Raw genomic sequence first — 8,252 nt, 5'->3', positions numbered from 1 at the left:
TGTGTTGATAGGTTGGACTCGAGGTCCTCTCCAACCTAAGTGATGCTGTGATACTGTAACGCTGGCATTTGCAAACTACGCCGGGAAGTTTCAAGCCCGCCAGTTTGTGTGTTTGCTGAGGAGAATTGTTCCCTCAAGAATATACCCAAAGAGATAAACTTTACACTGTATGCCAGCTTTATGACGTGCTAAAAGTTTGTCTGAGGTGCCTTACTGATTATCTGTGAGGTGGAAGCAGCAAAAGAATAAAACAACCAATTAAACAGCTCTGCTGTCTGCGCCTTGCCTAACCTGGTAATTGAAAACAGCACACCCCCCCACACCCCCCCACGTTTTAACCTCCCACACACATTGCCATGCAGCGTTTCAAGAACTCTGTCCAAGAATATCACTATATGAAAGGGAAAAACAAGAAAAAAGGAAAAAAGGGAGGGGAAAAAAAAAAAAAGAGAAACATCATCTCAAAATTATTAAAATCTCTGTGGGAATTCATGATTAATTTTAAGGCCTGGCAGATTAAAATACATTATTATGTACACTCTAGTGCATCCTTTCAGATATTTTCAGAATCTGATTTTGCTCTCTTGATACACACCGATGGTTCTACATGTATCTAGTAGATTGCAAGGAATAGATTAGCATTAAAGAGGCAGTATTGTGTTGTTAGGTTGTTATGTGTAACTTGTGCTCATACATTAAGAAAAATGTAGCTGGCATTCCCTTGGACATGAGCAGACCCCTTAAAAAAAGGAGAGGATTATTAATAGTTGGTTGTAATGCGTTTGTGGAGCACTCCTGAAATGTTGACCTTTAGTACATTAGCCGGCTGTTTTTATCCAGCTCCCGGGCTGAGGAAGATCTACAGGAGCCTGCTTAGGAAACAGAAATAATGGGCTTATTAGTAGGACTTGTTAAACCTCCAGTTCCTGAACATTCTGCCTTTAGCTCTGGACCTAGCCTGGCAATGAATCTATCACTCTTAAACAGCAAAATCAGCAGCAAAGTCAAGAAGACAGGGGAAAACGTTGTTTATTTGGGGCTGACTGACCAAATTGTTCATTACTGCACAGTCATTTGCTCATGGTTTAGCTTTAAAAATGTTAAGGCTCCAGCTTCAACCCCAGCAGCTGTTGTATTTCTGACTAGAAGTCTGAGGACCCATTTAGCATCAGTTTTCTGTCATTCAGAGCCATCTTTGTCCCCCATCCTGACAAGGCAAGTAGAGCTCAAGCCTTATTTTACTAAAGCATGTTTTCTCATGTAATTTTAATGTCATTGACTCTCTTCCATGTTCAGCCTACAACTTGGTTATCAGCTTGAGTTGTGGGCACATAAGCAGGGCTTCAATAGTTATGGTTGACACAACCAAATTCCTCTGTGTATATGCTCACAGACCTCATCTCATGCAGGACTAGACTGGAGTTCATGCCCAGCTGACCAGGCATCAAGAATAGGATAGGATAGGATAGGATAGGATAGGATAGGATAGGATAGGATAGGATAGGATAGGATAGGATAGGATAGGATAGGATAGGATAGGATAGGATAGGATAGGATAGACCAAACCAGGTTGGAAGAGACCTTCAAGATCATCTCATCCAACCTATTATCCAACCCACCTAATCAACTAAACCATGCAACCAAGCACCCTATCATGATTCCCATCTTCTTGACTGCCTCTGTTAAGATGCCCTCTCTCTTCCTAGTGTTTTTCCCCTAGACATAGCACATAGAGCTTCACTGAAATCATCCTGTTTGCGCCCATTGTCCTCGCAAGAGATCTCCTGCAGCAGAGATCTCTCCAAGTCATTATTTAACATGGCCCCAAATCTCACATCATCTGCAGGGGTTGCCATAATGATTTTATGTTTTCTTTCATGTCAGTGATAAAGCTTTGAGCAACCTGGACTACTGGAAGGTGTCCCTGCCCATGGGAAGAGGAGTTGGAACTAGATGAGGTGCCTTCCAGCCCAAACCATTCTATGATGCTATGATACCCAGCCAGGAGCAAGTCACTGCAGAACCCCAGGAGCAACAAACACAGTGAGTGAGGACTGTTGTTTATGATTACATTTTAAGACATATCTTTTGCCCAGTTTTAATGCACTTAATGTGTGTCACATTGGTTTTGTATTGCTGTAGTGTGTCAGTCGAAATACCTTGGGGCACCAGGCCAAATACTTGGCAAAAATTGAAGTATCCTACATCAATATAATTACCAACGAAATTAATAACCTCATAAAAACGTTCAGAAGTTAGGTTTGCAAGAACTGTTTTCTGTAAAACCATGTTAATTGCTGCTAATTACACTCTATTAGCTGTTAATCAAATCCTCTGTCAAATCCATTTCAAAAGCTTGGATGACATCAGCCCGAGAGGCCTGGAGCCAGCAGGGTCATAGCACTGAGTCACTTTTAAACACCGGCACAACGCTGCCTTTCTGTTCCTCCTCTGCAGCATCTGGGTTGTTTCAAGAACTATTCAAAATCGCTGCTAACAGTCTAAAGAGGCCCTTGGCAAGCTCTAAATAAAAAGTCTGATGATTTTAAGCATCTAACCTTGGTGGTGGGATGCCTACAATCATCCTGTTGGGAACTCTGGGAAATAGTTCAGTGGCAGCTTTACATCATGCAAACGTAGATCCACTTTTTCTTCTCCCAGGTAAAAGAGAAATCCCTTATATATATTTATATAATAAATGCTTATTCTAACATTTCTATCATCTTTAAAAATGCTCTTCTGTTCAGATGCTTCAGATTCTTCTAAGACTGATGATAACAAGCTGATGATACCAAGCTGGGGGCAGGAGCTGATCTGCTGGAGGGTAGAGAAGCTCTGCAGAGGGACCTCGACAGGCTGGACAGATGGGCACAATCCAACAGCATGAGATTTAACACATCCAAGTTCCGGGTTCTGCCCATTGGCCACAACAACCCCATGCAGTGCTACAGGCTGGGGTCAGAGTGGCTGGAGAGCAGCCAGGCAGAGAGGGACCTGGGGGTACTGGTCGATGGCAGGCTGAACATGAGCCTGCAGTGTGCCCAGGCAGCCAAGAGGGCCAATGGCATCCTGGCCTGCATCATGAACAGTGTGGCCAGCAGGAGCAGGGAGGTCATTCTGCCCCTGTACTCTGCACTGGTTAGGCCACACCTCGAGTACTGTGTCCAGTTCTGGGCCCCTCAGTTTGGGAAAGATGTTGACTTGCTGGAACGAGTCCAGAGAAGAGCAACAAAATTGGTGAGGAGTTTGGAACACAGCGCTATGAGGAGAGGCTGAGGGAGCTGGGGTTGCTTAGCCTGGAGAGGAGGAGACTCAGGGGTGACCTTATCACTCTCTACAACTACCTGAAGGGAGGTTGTAGACAGGCGGATGATGGTCTCTTCTCCCAGGCAGCCAGCACCAGAACAAGAGGACACAGTCTCAGGCTGCGCCAGGGGAGGTTCAGGTTGGATGTTAGGAAGAAGTTCTACACAGAGAGAGTGATTGCCCATTGGAATGGGCTGCCCAGGGAGGTGGTGGAGTCGCCGTCATTGGAGGTGTTCAGGAGGAGACTTGATGGGGTGCTTGGTGCCATGGGTTAGCTGTTTGGGTGGGGTGGATTGGTTGATGGGTTGGACGCGATGATCTTGAAGGTCTCTTCCAACCTGGTTTGGTTTATTCTAAAAGGTTTATTCTAAATACTAGATAGAGTCCTCTGTTGATCTTCACTCTTATAGAAAGATTCTTATAGTCATGGAATCATAGTAAGAGATTCTTCTTTTATTCTTCTTTTAATTCTTTATCTCCGAATCTTATCATGTCCATTAGCTTTGCTATTCAGTTTCCTGTATTCTTCTGCTTTTAATGCATGCTCACTGCAATTGGCATTTCATCTTTTTAACTTTTGCCTTTGGCTGTGGTATTTATAGCTGTTTATATTTCCATGCTTTCTTAGCTCATACATCCTTTCTTCTGGACTTCCATGAATTAGGTGAGGTAGCTATTTCTCACACAGTTTACAGTTATCATTCATGTTTCTCTGCTTAAATTACGTGGCTCAGATACTTTTAGGCTGTGTAAAACACACCTTTTCTCAAGCACCAGAGAGATGTATTGGGGATTCGGGCTGGATTCTGTTTTCACACAGCAAACACAGCCAATTTACAACCCTGAGCAGCTGTCAGATTTTATTTCAGACATAAATTTCTCTTCTTCTCTTAGCAGAACTCCAGTATAACTTTCACCACCTTGGATACAACTGGGGTGGATTTTTTTGTGCATTTATTTGGAAGTTATGAAGTTGTCATCCATGCTTTAAAAAAATTCCAAGGGCACTTTTGTTCTGCCAGATACTCCTTGCACATGCCAATCAGATTGAAATCTCTTCCTTTAAAGCAGTTTTCCCCATCCAACCCCCCCCACTTTTTACATACAAAGATGTTTAGAGACTGGCCATCCTGTTCCATCATGTAATTTGGTAGTCCCAGGGTAGTTGTTCATTGTCACTTCATCTTGTTATTTATCTGCTATACCTTTGGTCATAAGTGTTTGATGAGTGTTGATGTTGTGGCTCTGAGCAACCTGATCCAGTGTGAGGTGTCCCTGCCCATGGCAGGGGGGTTGGAACTAGATGATCCTTGTGGTCCCTTCCAACCCTGACTGATCCTATGGTTCTATGATTCTAATAGCTCAGAAGCAAGAACTGATGTGATTGATGCAGAGTGTTTTTCTTTCTATTGCTTTTCTTCCTATTCCTTTGCTCCTCTGGTTCTTCCTAAAAACAAACAAACAAAACTCCAAACAAAACCCAACCAAACAACACTCAGAAGCCCTCATATATTGGGCATGAAGTTATTTCTATTTCATAATAACCATTAGGTCAAGAAAAAGACTTATATGGTGAGAGGACTGGACTTTAAAAGCATGGATTCTGTTGCTTTTGATTCACAAAACCAGTTTCTAGGTAGCTTTGCTTACAGACTCAGGACATTCCCAGACCAGAGGGACTGTCTGACACATGGTTTGGACTCATTGCATAAAGGGATGAGCACTGTACATATATGATTATGGGATGTGCTCCTGCAATTCCAGTGGTACCTTCTGAAAAATACCTGATGTCACCTGCTGATCAAGAGTGTCAGTGACACTCAGCATCTTGCAGGAAATGACCTATTCTCATCTGTTAGGTTTCCTTTTTGCATTTCACTGCCTTGCAGATAGGTTTTGTCTGTGTCTTACCTGGTGGAGCTCTGAAGAAAATCTTTCCTCCTTCTGTCTTTCCAATTGCCTGAACCTGGGAGTTCAGTGAGGTAGCCCCCACATTTTGGATGATCCTCACAGTTAAGCTGTGGCAGTTTCAGGCTGTGCCTTTGAAAATTTCGGCAAATCTACCGCTGGGTGTGAAAAGGAAACAGAAGGGACAGGGCAGTTTTAGGTCCTGTCACCCTCCCATAATGACCAGGTTGTTTGTGTGGGCAAAAGCAAAGAAATAACCTCCTCCTCCATTAGAGAAACAATGGCTGTGTCACTGAATAAGGGTTGGAGAAGCAGCTCTGCAAGACATCAGATCTTGGGTTAGGACAATTTTGTGACACTCACTCACTCACTCCCCAGATCTGAGCCTTGCATCCTGCCCACAGTTGTGAAATAAAAGCCTGAACAGCAGGTTGATGGTCTGCTGTGTGTCCTGTACCACAGGGCTCAGCTCTTCACCAGCAGCCCCAGGAGAGCTAGGCCCAGGAAAACCAACTAAGTGGCAGGGCAGTGATACAAGGTCGGTCTAGACACAGGAAAGAAAACAATAAAATCAAAGAACACATGGAGTGGCCATTCCTTGAGATGCATCTGAAGATTTGCTTTGCAAATTAACTGAACAGCTCTTCTTTTATTATTATTGTTATTATCTTGGCTATGTTGGTCAGAGGCTGAAGAAATGTATGCAAGAAAGTAAGATGGAAAAGTGAATGTAATCAGTCATGAAATGGAAATGAACATTTATAATAGAATCACATGAGAATCTGACAATAATGCTTACAATCACTTTGACTGATAAAAAAAACCCCACCAATAATGCTGCCACTCTGGATTCTTTTCTTCCCAATAAAAAAGCTTCAGCTTGAGGTGAGGAGAAAGTTCTTCCCAGAGAGAGTTGCTAACCATTGGAATGTGCTGCCCAGGGAGGTGGTGGAGTCACCATCCCTGGAGGTGTTCAAGAGGGGATTGGATGTGGTACTGGGTGCCATGGTTTAGTCATGAGGTCTGTGGTGACAGGTTGGACTTGATGAGCTTTGAGGTCTCTTCCAACCTTGGTGATTCTGTGATTTTTGTTGTTTTAAATGTAGAGAAAACCCCAAATCAATATATACTGCACCCTCTGTCTTCTGCATCTCCAGGAGCCTACCTCAGGCAAACATTTGAGATTTCAAACTTCTCCACCCACCCCTCCATGCCTGGGTGGGAGGTGCCATTATTTTGTGTTGCTGCTTTGCACCAGAATTGCTAAGTTGGAAGAGAGAAGTTTAACTATGCAGGGTCTCCAGTGACTCAATAGGTGCATTTAGTGTTTAGCAGCTTAAATATCTCCTCAAGGAGTTTCATCCTGAGTACTTATCTATTAGTGACCCAAATGGGCTAGAGAGGAGGGATTTGGACGTGGAGAGGTCAGAGCATGGAAGTTATAGTACCTGTGTCAGGAGGTGATCAGAAAGCTGATGCTGTGCACTTTCCTGCTCCTCACTGAACTGATTCACTCTGAATGGTTCATTTATTTATGTGACCATCTAGGGGGAAAAAAAAGTCTTTAATTGCAGGCTCCATAATGTGTTCTTCACATTAAATTCCAAAGTGCTGATTTCACTTGATTCTGTTTAGAGGTCCATATAGTTTTGTTGGTGAGCTGTGCTCATTCTGTCTTGTTTTGGTGATGTTATATTCTTAACGACACAAGCCACCTCTGGAAGGCATCTAAATCTTGTTCACCTCCTTATATAGAGGAAAAAGAAGGTATAGCACTGTAAAAAAAAAAAGAAGTATTGTAAATTTGCCCCAAAATGATCTATGTAGAGATAAAGTATAGCTAAACATAGGAATGAGAAGTGAATTTTGTACTTTGGAGTAGAGATCACCATCTTGAGGCCCAGTGTTCCTGGAGGAAGATCCATATCTTGGCAGAGGTAGATATATTTCCTTCTCTTTCTAGCCAAGCATGGATGCAGCACACAAGACTCATTTCTCAGAGGTGATCTGTGAGTAGTTGCTTTGAAATTCCTCCCAAGAGAGTTTGAATACCCATGAACTGTGCATTGCTGTTTCCTTATGCTTTTCCCCAATCCTGCAGCAAGTTGATTTGTTGGCCCCATGCAACATTCTTTCCATGTCCTGCCACTGCTCTTGTAGCTATTCTGACAATAACCAGGAGCAGCTGGGCAAAAAGGCCATCCAAATACTTTATGCCTTTTGCTACAACCAGAGAGCAGCCTCCAGAGTGCACAGAAACCTCCATCAGGTCTAAAAAGCAAAGACCAGTCTTGGAAGGTCAACTTTTCTCAGTGTTAGAGATTAGTTCTTCAGGAAACAAAGACCTTGCCAAGGACTGTTCTGACACAAGGGTGTTTATTAATAAGCAGACTCACCTCTCCTCTGCAGAAACCCAAATGTGGCCCATATGACCCATCATCTAGGTCGTGAGCTGCACTTAACCCCCTTTCAGAGGTGCTAAGCTCAAGGGTGATAGAGGGGAAAAAAAAAAAGAGCAAGATGATCTTGCTGTGCAGCTCAAGATTTTAAAAGCATAATAACTGTACTTTTTAGATAGTCGGAACTTAGTGAACCATTGAAAGTGACCCAGTTCATTGAGCAGAGCTGAACAGATGGAATTCAAGCCCTGCCATGCTTGGGTGACTCTCTGAACAATACAAAATCTTCCCACAAAGCCATCTCTACCAAGTTTCCTGCCTCACACATGTAACATTTGTGGATGTTCTGGTCACTTCTCAGCTCAGCTCACCACGGTTTTAGGGTGGAGCAGGTGACAGACTCTTAGCATTGGGCAATTGCTTGGGGTTTTTCATTAGGGCTTTTTAAACTTCTGCTGGTTTGGGTTTTTTTTCAGACTCTTTTGCTTGTTTGTGGTATTATTTTTTTGGGGGGGGAAGGTGGGGTGGTGGTTTTGTTTTGTTCTTAGAAAAGAATCCTACAGTGTGGTCTTCATTTGTCAGACAATGTCTCAGCAGGCTCTAGCCCCTGAAATGCAATGGATATTTTCCCCTTTTTTC

At 43.2% G+C, this 8,252-nt stretch overlaps 1 protein-coding gene across 1 annotated transcript in view; it reads left to right on the top strand.

The window, feature by feature from the left end:
* The first annotated feature begins 2,007 nt into the window (after nt 1-2,007).
* Nucleotides 2,008-8,252, top strand: part of KLHL14 (kelch like family member 14) — a 107,440-nt gene continuing 101,195 nt past the window's right edge. Inside the window, exon 1 of the mRNA XM_068158765.1 lies at nt 2,008-2,047. The gene's annotated coding sequence lies outside the window, so the exon portion shown is untranslated. The remainder of the gene's footprint in view (nt 2,048-8,252) is intronic.

The sequence above is a fragment of the Melanerpes formicivorus genome, unplaced genomic scaffold (assembly GCF_026170545.1).
Source record: "Melanerpes formicivorus ecotype bairdi unplaced genomic scaffold, bMelFor1.0.p_v2 SCAF_42, whole genome shotgun sequence".
NCBI lineage: Eukaryota > Metazoa > Chordata > Aves > Piciformes > Picidae > Melanerpes > Melanerpes formicivorus.
This window is presented reverse-complemented; position numbering and strand designations above follow the sequence as displayed.